Below are 13,224 nucleotides of genomic sequence, written 5' to 3'. Positions count from 1 at the left end.
AAGGATTCAGGTTAGAGAAGCTAGAAACGGCTGTGAGTGAAAACGAAACAAGTTCACTATTTCAACAAATTGAGAACTATGAAGAATTTGAAGGTATCAACAACCATCTTGAATGCTTCAATGAAAATGAAGATTTGAGAATGCAATTTTCAAAAGCATTGCGTGAAGGCAGTCCATTGTCTGCAGAAGGTGTCTGCGCTGATTTTTATCAGTTATAGTCAATCAAAAGAACATGGCAGCGTACAATGGATTAATTCCTCCATCAATAACTATTAGGAACTAATACACAGCTTTATAGTACCGTAGTAATTTTGGTAGTGTTCTAATTTGTTCAGTATTTCAGTTAAATATATAATTTGCTACTCAGTTAAGTAATAGTTTGTCTTTTTGAAAACCTTTCCATAAAATTTCAGCTAATTGGGCAGCTGCATAAATGGTCCAAAATGAATTTGTCCTGACCTGTTCCAATTAATTGAAATCCACCGTATATATGTATCTTTGTGTGTAACTCATTGATTGAAGTTCCTCGTCCTTTAGCAGTATTTCTTTTCAGATGTAATTAATTCATGGAATAGTTTCTCCCTGTGAAAACAAAGAACAGGAGCCAAGCATTTCCCAAATTGGAAGTGATCATTCCAGCTCATATCTCCAGGATATTATTAGCTGCCTTTCCTGTCACACATGCAAAAAGTGCTGGGTTGCTCACAGGGGACAGGGTGGACCCTCCACTGGGAGGCTAGCTGCATTGATATATAATAAGCCAGTGTTGGTAGTATTTCCCATCAGGATCAGGTTTGGGAGCTGGGTTCGAATCCGATACAGACATGAGAGACAGATGTCTGCTGAATGCAGGAGAGTTGACTGGGTTCTTACTGAGTGAGGACTCACTCACACAAAACTGGGCAGCCGTCTGCAGTTAAACTGGCATTCTTCCTCAGAAAAATCACAGAGAGAATGGCATCAGGATCACTCTTTGACATTAGGACAAAGATTTTTTTACTGGGGTAAAGGTAGAGGAAGTTTTATCTTAAAGTCAGTTGTTATAGTGTCATGGAATCAGACAGTACAGAAACAGGCCCTTCAGCCCCTCCTAGTCTGTGCTAACCATCATTTACACTAATCACATTTTATTCTCCCCACACTCCCATTAGCTCCCTCAGATTCCACCACTCCCCTCCACACCAGAGGCAGGCGCACTGGCCAATTAACCCACCAATAATGGATGTAAATGCCAATTTTTACAGATGCATGATATCTGGATGCATCGCAGTTTGGTATGGCAACTGCTCTGTCAAAAACCATAACAAACTATAGAGGTGTGAACACAACTCAGTCCATTATGGAAAGCAACCTCCCATCCATAGTCATTTTGCACTATTTATCTACTTAAGTTATTTTTAATAAAGTATGTCTTTGCTGCTGCAGGACAAATTTAAGTCAGTGATAATACTGGTTCTGATTCATCTGCCAGCACTTGCCCCAGCCCTTTCCTCCACTTTTTGTATTATTCCCCCCACTTTCCAGTCAGATGAATAGTCTCAACCCAAAACATTAACTGTCCATTTCTCTCCGTCGATGCTACCTGGCCAACTGAGTTCCTCCAGCACTTTCTGCATTGCTCCAGATTCCAGCATCTGCAGTCCCCTGGGTCTTCACCCCAAACACTTGCTGCCTCTCCACCTCTGCCCGTTTCAGGACTGTCTGCTTTGAGGCTTGCTGTTGAATTCTGTTCCTGTGAACACATTATTCCTCCATTAAAGGTACTAATTAAGCACGCAATAAGCACTAAATATGCTCAAGGGTGATACTCGTAAGTAGTGAAGAGATTCCAAGTATCGCCTCCGTGGAATCTCAGGATCTTGCCATCAACAGCTTGCACTCCTAGTGCAGTTTCAGTGTAGGTGGAAATGGAGTGATGGTTCCTCTTACACTGTCCTATCAAACTGTGTTAGATTTGCAAAACAATTCTCTCCACACCCTCAACCAACACACCCAGCGTTGTGCTGTGCAGGTTAGAAACAGAGTAAAAGGCGTGCAAGGGATTGCAGATGTTGGAATCTGGAGGAGCTCAACAGGTCAAGTAGAAGATTGTTTGTTGCTCCAGATTCCAGTTGCGTCAGGTTTCAACCTGAAGTGTTGACAATTACCTTCCGCCCACAGATGTTACTCCCTCCAAGAGGACCACAACCTTGTTGTAGGGTTTGGAGGCTTGTGTGCCTCAATGACCCAGAGAATTATGTTGGCTGGAGTCAGGCCTTTCTGCTTTGCCTCTTGGTAGGGTCACTCATGCCAAACAGGTCAAAGGGCAGCGGCCAGATTAAGAGTGAACCGGTCCTCCCGGTTCAAGGGTCACTGATCAAACAAAGTTGTTATGGAAACAGCAATCCAGGTTCAAGGGTGACTGATCAAACAAAGTTGTTATGGAAACAGCAATGAAGAATCCTTCTACATCTGAGCGCAATGATATTCATGAGTCTCAGCCTTGGACTTGTATGGCTGACAGTAGTGAAAGCTGAGAGGGAGCTACCGGCATGATGAAGGAAGCCCTGAACCCCTCCAGAGATGGAGGCCCTTCACTGCTGCCTTAAACACCATCGGTGTAACGGGAAGTAAGTCGATGGAAGTCAACCCACAGAGTTCCACCAGCAGATTGTTACAAACAGAATAAAATTCCCTCCTGACAAATACTGTTAGGTTAAGAATAGTATGAGAAAGATATGGAATAAGGCTTACCCTACGCCATTCCATTCAATACACTCAGAATTGTACTGCACAGAATTGAAGCTCTCTCGAGATTATCCCAATAAATGTGACTAGATGAAGAAAACAAGTTAGACACAGAGCACAGTCTTCCTATGTTCTGGAATAATATAGATAGTAATTAGATATTAATAATAATTAGATATAGAGTGAGACTCCTTTTAAAGTTATCTGACATTTTTCACGTTGTCTGGCAGCCATGAGTGATAATTAGGGTTAGTTCTGTGCTGTGTGCTCTCTGGGACCTTGGTTTAAACTAAATGCATACACTTCCCTAAAGGAGCAGGTTTTAAACCCTCTGCTTGGAATCCCAAGCAAATCAACAGGAACAAACCCGCAGCTGTGGCCCCATTCTCCTCTCTTTAGTGCTCCAGGTTTGACTGCTGTCGCAGGCTAGTCATTTGTTTAGGTACAGTTCAGGCAGAATGCTACATCAAGCTATAGCCACACAGCAAAGAAACATGAGAGTATCACTCCAGAGAGCCAAGAGACAAGTGGTGTTATTACAAGGGGGAAATGCTTATTGAACTGCATTTAGGAATGTGGAGACTGTAGTTTCCTCAGAATGCGAGCCAGCTAGTGGTGAGTTGGGTTTCCCACACAGCCTAGTGGGGCCTCACAAAGGCTGGACAGCAAGGTTCACTTCTGTGCTTGCCCTGGCACTGACAGCTCTGTGCTCACTCCAAATGTACTGCTGGGAATGGCCCAATGTCACTGGACCGATGAGATTGTCTGATAGATTGGGATAAAGTTACACGTGCAGCCTCAGAATGCCCAGTCCCATCCCGAGGCACCTTCCACCAGTTGTATTGATGTGCAATCAGTGTTCTCCAACATTCCAGCAAAGTATTCCTACAGCAAGGCAAATGAAAAGTCAACGTTGCTATTGCTGGAAGAGTTGAACACTTTGACCCAATGCTGAGAATCCCCTTCAGATACAACAGGGTGTTACATGATTGGAAGTGTTTCCTTGAAAGGAAGCTGAGGGTTGACCTGGAAGAGGCGTCCAAAACTATGAGGGGGATAGATACGGTAAATACTGAGAATCATTTTCCTGTTTACAAGAGGTTATTGCTTTAAGCTGAAGATGTAGGAGGCTTAGAAAGAATCTGAAGGGGATTTTTTTTTCACACAAAGAGTGATTGCAATCTAGTATACACAGCCAGCAAAGCTGGTGAGGCAGATAATTCCACAACACTTAGGAAGCATTTGGACAAGCAGTCAAGTCACCAAGGCTATGGATCTAACGTGGTCTGGATAAGTACCGTAGTCGGTATGGACATAGTGCTCCCCAAGGGCTGTTTCTCCACTACCTGGCTCTCCATTCAGCAGATCTCCTGTTGGATTCCCAGCGGTTGAGGAGTTAGTCTGCCGCACCGCCACGCCAGAGGCCCATCCACTAAAACTTTCACCCTCAGCACGGACCAGCCCTCAGTCAGATTTCAAAGTGTCCAGTCTGATAGTCACAGCAGAAGTTACACTCAAGGATGTGGGAGTCAGCTTACTGAGGGAAGGAAGGGCCCACACTGACTATGCTCACTCTGCTGACTTGCTTCAATCACATGCAGGAGGGAACTTGAGGTAGAGAGAGAGGGCAAACAAATCAGTTTTGCTTCCTGGTTTTCCTTTTCCCTTTCTCTGTCTATTGACAGGACAACTACCCGCCATTGCTTCCCCATTATGATGTGTGCTGATGCCAGAGATAGGGGAAATTTTACTCCAATTAAGAGAATGTTGGGGATCGAGCTGGGTGGTGATTCATAATGGTATCACAGGGATAGTTATCCCAGTGCGTGCCAAGTACTCTCCACTCCACTCCCCGGCGTCCAGCAGCGTATCCCATTGTCTCATTTTTCAGTAGAAAAGATCTCACCAGGAAATCGCTTTGAGGTTCAGCTCAGGGTGCTGGAGAGAGGTTGAGATTCAGACCCAGCTGTAGAAAGCTCTCCAGTCTTCCCTTCTGGTAACAGTTTCATTCTCCACTGCGACTGGTAACATGGCTCACCTCTCCTCTTCACGTCCATCTTCAGCCATTCAGTCAGCCCGATCTCTGGGCCTCAGGCTCTATTAATCTCCTCCCTGGCAGCCTTGTGCCATCTTCGAAGTGACAGACATTCATTTCCTGTGGTCTATCACTGCATAACAAGGAAGTTTGTGACACCCACTCCTCATCAAGTGCCAGTCATTGAATGATTTGGCTCTCTAATCCCCTCCTCTTGTATTCTGCCAAATAAAGTCCATGGTAGTCACAGCGACTCTTTAATCCACTCCCTGAACTGCCACAAGCAAGTTCATTATTGACAGCTCTGGCTCCCTTCACTGTGCCAATTAAACCCCATTACTGATCAATGTGACTCTTTAATACTCCCTCTGCTCTACTATGCCAAATCATTCCATAAGGATTGACTGAAGTTTATTAATCCCTCCCAGGTGGACTTTGCCAAGCATTACATATCTTTGCTGCTCTGCTGACAGATGTGGCTGTTGGTTTATTATTGTTTCATGCAGTGAGATACAATGGGAAACTTTCGTTCTGTGCACCATCCAGACAGATCATTCCAGACATGGGGTAGTACAGACGGGGAACAAACAGAACGCAGTGTCCAATGTTACAAAGGAAGTGCAGGCAGGGGAATAAAGTGTAAGGGCCTTGATGGCATAGCGTGGGAGATCAAGAGTTCATCTTTATCACTTAAGAGGTGATTCAAAAGCCCTGCAACAGTGGAGTAGAAGCTGCCCTCGACTCTGGTCGTATGTATTCCATACCTTCTGCCCGAAGGGTGGGGAAGGAGTGACAGTAGCCACAGTGGAAGGGATCCTCGATTATGTTGACCGATTCTTATGTCAACAGGAAGTGTAGAGAGAGTTGTAGAAAACTGCAGTACAGAAACAGACCCTTCGGCCCATCTAGTCCATGCTGAAGCACTTAAACTGCCTACTCCCATCGACCTGCACTGGACAATGGCTCTCCATACCCCTACCATCCATGTATCTATCAAACTTCTCTTAAACATTGAAATCAAAATCACATCTACCACTTGTGCTGGTAGCTCATTTCACACTCTCAACACCCTCAGTGTGAAGTTTCCCCTCACGTTCCCCTTAAACATTTCACCTTTCACCCTTAAACCATGACCTCTCGTTGTAGTCTCACCTAACCTCAGTGGAAAAAAGCCTAATTGCATTTACACTATCTATTCCTGGCATAATTTTGTATACCTCTATCAAATCCCGCCCCCCCCCCCCCCCCGCCTCAGTCTTCTATGTTCTAGGGAATGAAGTTCTAACCTATTCAACCTTTCCCTATAACTCAGGTCCTCAAGTCCCGGCAACATCCTTGCAAACTTTCTCTGTACTCTTTCAATCACACTTACATCTTTCCTGTAGGTAGGTGACCAAAACAGCACAACAATACTCCAAATGAGTCCTCACCAATGGAATTAAGGTTGGTTTTAATCACGGTCTGAGCTGCGTTCACAACTCTTGCAGTATGTGAAAGATCTTCAACATGCTGAATGGTTAACTTGCTTCATGTCTGTGATGGGGTCAAGCATGTAAACAGGCTCCTTGGCCCAGCATGTAAATAGGCTCCTTGGCCCAGCATGTAAATAGGCCCTTACCCAGCATGTAAACAGACCCTTGACCCAGCATGTAAACAGGCTCCTTGACCCAGCATGTAAACAGGCCCTTGGCCCAGCATGTAAACAGGCTCCTTGACCCAGCATTTAAACAGGCCCTGACCCAGCATGTAAGCAGACCCTTGACCCAGCATGTAAACAGGCCCTTGGCCCAGCATGAACACAGGCCCTTGGCCCAGCATGTAAACAGGCTCTTTGGCCCAGCATGTAAATAGGCCCTTGACCTAGCATGTAAACAGACCCTTGACCCAGGATGTAAACAGGCTCCTTGGCCCAGCATGTAAAAAGGCCCTGACCCAGCATGTAAACAGGCCCCTGACCCAGCATGTAAACAGGCCCTTGACCCAGCATGTAAACAGGCTCCTTGACCCAGCATGTAAACAGGCTCCTTGACCCAGCATGTAAACAGGCTCCTTGACCCAGCATGTAAACAAGCCCTTGACCCAGCATGTAAACAGGTCCTTGGCCCAGCATTTAAACAGGCCCTGACCCAGCATGTAAGCAGGCTGTTTTGCCCAGCATGTTGCAATGAAATGGACTTTTTTGGTTCTAATTGTTTTCTTTCTTGTTAAAATGTATGTTTAATTGATGTTCTGTTGTGAATGCTGCTGTTATAGTGCTCTGTACCTGTGAATCTGCTGCAAGCAAGGTTCCCACTATGCTTGTGCGTATATGTACCTGTGCTCATGGCCTCAATTTTGACTCTCAAATACTCATTTACATCAATCCTTCATCAATCCCATTTTATGCTCCCCATCAGCTCCCTCCCCCCAGGTCATTCTACCATTCACCCAGAAGAAAGAAGAAGCATATGACATCACAGAGGAAACGTGCAAACTCCACACAGACGGCACCCAAGCTCAGGACTGAGTGAGGGTCTCTGGAACAGACAGGTAGCAGTTTGACTCACTGCACCACTTCACCCTCCAAATGTGTCAGGGTACGCAGAAATCCTGAAAAATTTATGTCAGTTAAATTAAAGAAAAAATTTCAAAGCCCACAGCCTACCATCAGATAACAATCAGACCTCCATCTGAAGGAAGTGTTCCTGCATCGAAGAGATTCATAATCCCGAGATAAAATACCATAACTTACACCAAAAGCACCTGAAGTTCCAAAGACTGAAACTTTACCCACTCACCGCAACCCACACAGTCATCTCAGCTAGACATACTTTCACTTGGCTGGTAACCCTTCGGTGTCTGCAGCTTCCAGTGAACCTTAAAGCAACAGCCCCACATCCTCCCTTTATTACAACAAGCACATTAACCCAAGGCCAAAGGACTAATGGCCAATCCTCAACCTGCTTTAGGCACAATAAGATGAGTGCTGGCCTACTGGTGGGGTGAGTGCAGCATTAAGCCAGGCACGCAGCTGTACTGGGTAAAGGACGCCAGGTCACCACCTTGAGAAGAGTTACGGAGTTATCCTGGGTGCACCTAACTACTTTCACAATATTTAAGTGCCTCACTGAGTAACTGGGTCACTTCTCTCGACTATGAAGACTAGAGACCAAGCTGGTAACTGGATTTCTATAGGCAGGTATTTGGTGGGGCATCTTTCTGTGCTGGCTCTGATCCTATTCGGAGTGGTCCACTCACGATGGCCTTTCCGGAAACTTCTACATGCCACCAGTGAATACAAATAATTCTTGGTCCTGAGATACATCAGAGGCAACGTGGGTCAGGTCAGCATGGCATTACCGGGTGGATTTGAACAGGCTCAGATGGTCACAGAGTACACAACGCAGAGGTAGTCTCTTCAGCCCAGCTCCTCTATGCTCACCAAAATGTGTTTATTTAGAGATAGAGCACAGAGCAGGCCTTCCCGGCCCAACAAACCCAGCAACCCACCTATTGCAACCAGAGCCCCCCTCATCGCAGGACAATTTACAATGACCGATCAGCCTACTAACTGAATCAGAATCCTTTATTATCACCAAGTACGTGGACACATACAGGGAATTTAATGCTGGTTTCCCTGAGCTCTCCCTGTACAGAATCAAAAAGCAAACAAAACAATAGTGCAAATAATCATGAACTATATACAATGAGGTTATACTTGTGTATGGACAGGTGGACTTGGTTTATAATAGACTAAAATTCAAGTGTTCATAAGACTGATGGCATACGGAAAGAAACTGTTCTTGTATCTATTTGTCCTGGCATACAGTGATCTAAAGCACCTACCAGAAGGAAGGAGTTGGAACAGATGATGTCCAGCGTGTGATGGGTCTACAATGATGCTGCTTGCTCGCTTCCTGACTCTAGATGCATATAAGTCCTGGATCGAGGGCAGCTTCACATCAATAATCCTTTCCGCAGCCCTGGAACGTTTTTGTACTGTGGGAGGAAACTGGAGCACCCAGTGGAGACCCACACGGTCAGGGATGAACGTATGGACTCCTTGCAGACAGTGCTGGAATTGAACTTTGAACTCCAGTGCCCTGTGCTACTATGGCGCTCGTCTAACCCAGACTCACTTGCCTACATTTGCCCTATATCCCGCTGAGCCAGGGGCTCCCAGCCTGGGATCTACTGACACCTTGCCCAATGGAAGGGATCCGTGGTATGAAGAGGGTTAGGAACTCCGGCCCTCCACCTTTCCTGTCGATCTACCTGTCCAAACGTTTATTAAACGTTGCTGCACCGACCTCAACAACTCCCTTTGTCAGCTCACTCCATATACGTAACCATCCTCTGTGTGAAGAAGTTATTGCTCGGATCCCTTTTTAAAGCTGTCAACGTTCCACTTCATCCTATGAACGCCTAGTCTGTAATTACCTTTTGCAGGGAAAGAGCCCTGTATGCATTCAGCCATCAGCATTTCACACATCTCTACAGAGGTCACTGTGGGTGTGGGGTGGAGGCATGTCTCTACCAAAGTAGGTGTAAGGTGCTCCTTCCCTCCAATAGCCTGCAGGTCACCCTTGGGCAAGGTATAGCACCTGCTTAGCCCCCCAGATCAGGGTCACGAGAGCAGGTGGTGAATGGTCGTACGAGCAGCTGGTGCATATCGCAAATCCTGGTTATGTGACCGCTGATTCCAGACAGACAATCTCTGAAGAGTATTGATAATGGTTGGGGTCACCTGCCTTGTAAAGACACACCCAGAAGAAAGGAAAGGCAAACCACTTCTGTAGAAAAATTTGCCAAGTCAAGGACCATCAATGCCTACGTCATACGACACGGCACATAATGATAATGATGATAAGGTCACTCCCACACTACAAGGAATTAAGTCCGAGCCTGCCCAACCCCTCTGTTTAATTTAGGCTCTCGAGTCCTGGCAACATTCTCATAAATCTTCTTTACACTCTTTCTAGCCGATAGACTTTCTTATAACAAGGTGACCAAAACTGTGCACACAATATTCCAAGTGTGGCCTCACCAACATCTTGTCCAGCTGCTTTATAACGTCCCAAACACTGCCGAGAGCGCCTGAAACCACCTCTCAAAAGCAGGCAGGCAGAACTGTTCCAATGAAGAGCCTTTGACCTGTTTCTGTCTCTGTGGTTGCTGCTTGAGCTGCTGAGTGTCTCTGCTGTTGTTCCTTTATGCATCAGATAATGATCCTTTTCCCAGGCAAACCGGGATCTGGAGAACGTTCTCTTCCCTGATGAGAATTCAGCTAATGGTGTTCCAAGGGCATGTGAGGGAAGAGCCCACATCCCTCCTCCCAATGGAAAAAGGTTGGAGCAAGACCTGCCTCTTGCCTCACCGACACCTCCAGAGTGACTGCTCTAGCTTTGACCCAACAAGGAGGGTTAGCCACAGACTCATACAACACAGGAACAGACCATTCAGCCCATTGAGTCTGTGCTGGCCATCAGCCATCCATTGACACAAATCCCATCTTATTCTCCCTCAGGTTCTACCACACACTGACATACTAGACTGAACAATTAAACTCCAAACCTGCTCCTCGTTGAGTTGTGGGAGGAAACCAGAGCTCCCAGTGGAAACCCACATGGTCACAGAGTGAACATGCAAAGACCACAGAGGCAGAAGTCAGGATCAAACCCATGTCTCTAGAGCTGTGTAGATGTGTCTCTACCATCTGCACCATAGTGCTTTCTATGCCATGCTGAATAAGGGGAAGGGGTGCTGTAGTAATCCGGCGGACTGACCGCTACATTGCTGAGGCAGGCAACAACTCTCAGACACCTCCCCTTAATTACCCCTCGAACATGACCTCACTAAGAAGCCCCAGGTCATTGTCTCTGGCACCATCACTGACTTTATTAACTCTGGGGATCTCCTGTCCACTGCCACCAATCTCATTGTTCCTGCACCCTGCACTTCCCATTTCTACCTCCTACCCAAGATCCACAAACCTGCTTGTCCAGGTAGACCCATTGTTTCTGCTTGTTCCTGCCCCACCAAACTTACATCTGCATACCTCAGCTCTGTTTTATACTGCTGATTCAGTTCCTTCCAACTTATATCTGCAACACTTCACATGCCCTTGATCTTTTCAATGACTTCAAGTTCCCTGGCCCTCATCATTTCATTTTTACTGTGGATGTCCAGTTCCTATACACCTCCATTCCCCACCAGGAAGGCCTCAAAGCCCTCCGCTGCTTTCTGGACACCAGGACCAACCAGTTCCCTTCCACCACTCCCCTCCGACTGGTGGAACTATCTTCACCCTCGACAATTGTCCTCACTCTCAACAATGTCTCCTTTGGCTCCTCCCACTTTATTTAGACATGGGCACTCACATGGGTCCCAACTATGCCAGCCTGTTTGTCGGCTACGTGGAACAGTCTATGTTCCAAGCCCACACTAGTGTCACTCCCCAACTTATCCTATGCTACATCAACAACTGCATTTATGCTGCTTCCTGCACCCACATGGAGCTCGTTGACTTAATCCACTTTGCCTCCAACTTCCACCCTACCCTCAAATTTAATAGTCTATTTCCAACATTTCCCTCCCCTTTTTCGATCTCACTGTCTCTGTCTCTGGAGACAGCTTATCTACTGATGTCTTCTATAAAGCCACTCTCACAGTTACCTCTTCCCACCCTGCTACTTGTAAAAATACCATCCCCTTCTCTCAATTCCTCCACCACTGCCACATCTGCTCTCAGGATGAGGCTTTTCATTCTAGAACAAAGGAGATGTCCTCCTTTTTCAATGCTGTCCTCAACCACATTGCTTCCATTTCATGCACATCTGCTCTTACCTCACCCTCCCACCACACTACCAGGGAAAGGGTTCCTCTTGCCCTCACCTACTACCCATTAGCTTCCACGTCCAGCACATGGTTCAGCTGGATCCCACCACCAAACACATCTCCTTCACCACTTCCTGCTTTCCGCAGGGATCGCTCCCTACACAACTCCTTTGTCCACTCGTCCCCCCCTACTGATCTCCGTCCTGGCACTTGTTCTTGCTAGCAGAATAAGTGCTACACCTGCCCCTGCATCTCCTCCCTCACTATCATTCAGCACCCTAAACAATCCTTCCAGGTGTGGCAACACTTCACCTGTAAGTCTGTTGGGGGTCATCTGCTGTATCTGGTACTCCCGGTGTAGCCTCCTGTATATCGGTGAGACACGACGTAGATTAGGAGACCGCTTCGCCAAGCACTTATCAGAAAACATGGGATCTCCCAGTGGCCACCTATTTCAATTCTACTTCCCATTCCCATTCCAACATGTCAGTCCACGGCCTCATCTACTGTCACAACAAGGCCAAACTCAGGTTGGAGGAACAACATCTTATATTCCACCTGGGTAGCCTCCAACCTGATGGCATGAATATCAATTTCTCGAACTTCCAGTAATGTCCCACCCCGCCCACCTCTCCTTCACCATTTCACATCCACTTTTCCCTCCCTCACCTTATCTCCTCGCCTGCCCATTACCTCCCTCTGGTGATCCTCCCCCTTCCTTTTCTTCCATGGTCTTCTGTCCTCTCCTATCAGATTCCCCCTCCTCTAGCCCTTTATCTCTTTCAATTCCCAGCTCTTTACTTCATCACTCCCCCTCCCGGTTTCACCCATCACCTACCACCTTGTACTTCTTCCTCCCCTCCCCCCACCTTCTTACTCTCCGTTCTCATCTCTTTCCTTCGGTTCTGATGAAGGGTCTCGGCCCGAAACATCGACTGTACTCCTTTCCAATAATGCTGCCTGGCCTGCTGAGTTCCTCCAGCATTTTGTGTGTGTTGCTCGGATTTCCAGCATCTGCAGATTTTCTCCTGCTTGTGATGCTGAATTCCTTCCTGCCTGGCCTGATGTTGATGTTGTTTGGGAGTTTTAGTTTCCCTCTTTACTGAGGATGACTTTCAGCTGAGCCTTTGACCAACAATTGTGAGGCACAGTCTCCACACACCTCCCAGCCACCGAACGCAACCAATGTCTGGGCTGCATGTCAGGCTGGGGCCTTCAAGGATCTGATCTCATAGCTGATGCTCATTGAGGACATGACTCTCAGCCAACAGATCGAAGGCAGAATCTGTTACTGCTGGGAGCATGGAAACTTGGACGAAGCCAGGGCTTACACTATAAATAGACAGTACTGGAGATCAGAAAGATGGGGGGGGGGGGTGCAGTTTGTAATAACATCCTGCAAATGGAGGCATGGGGTGGAGAGGAAGATTTGCCTTCATTGGACAGGGTACTGAAGACAGGACACAACGAGGCCACACCTGGAGTACAGCGTATGCTCCTGTTTCCCGTCTGTAGGTAATCTGGTTCATTATTGTCATGTGTACCCAGGTACTGTGAACATTTCTGCTTTGCCTGCCATCCATACAGATCATTTCACCACGTCGCCAGGACGTGTCATGAAATTTGTTGTCCTGCAGCAACAGGAC

The 13,224-nt window shown here is 46.8% G+C and overlaps 1 long non-coding RNA gene across 1 annotated transcript in view; it reads right to left on the bottom strand.

Annotated features, from left to right (window-relative positions):
- Positions 1–13,224, bottom strand: part of LOC140201239 (uncharacterized) — a 56,923-nt gene that overhangs the window by 18,414 nt on the left and 25,285 nt on the right. The window lies entirely within an intron of this gene.

Source organism: Mobula birostris, chromosome 1, assembly GCF_030028105.1.
Source record: "Mobula birostris isolate sMobBir1 chromosome 1, sMobBir1.hap1, whole genome shotgun sequence".
In the NCBI taxonomy this organism is placed as follows: Eukaryota; Metazoa; Chordata; class Chondrichthyes; order Myliobatiformes; family Myliobatidae; genus Mobula; species Mobula birostris.
This window is presented reverse-complemented; position numbering and strand designations above follow the sequence as displayed.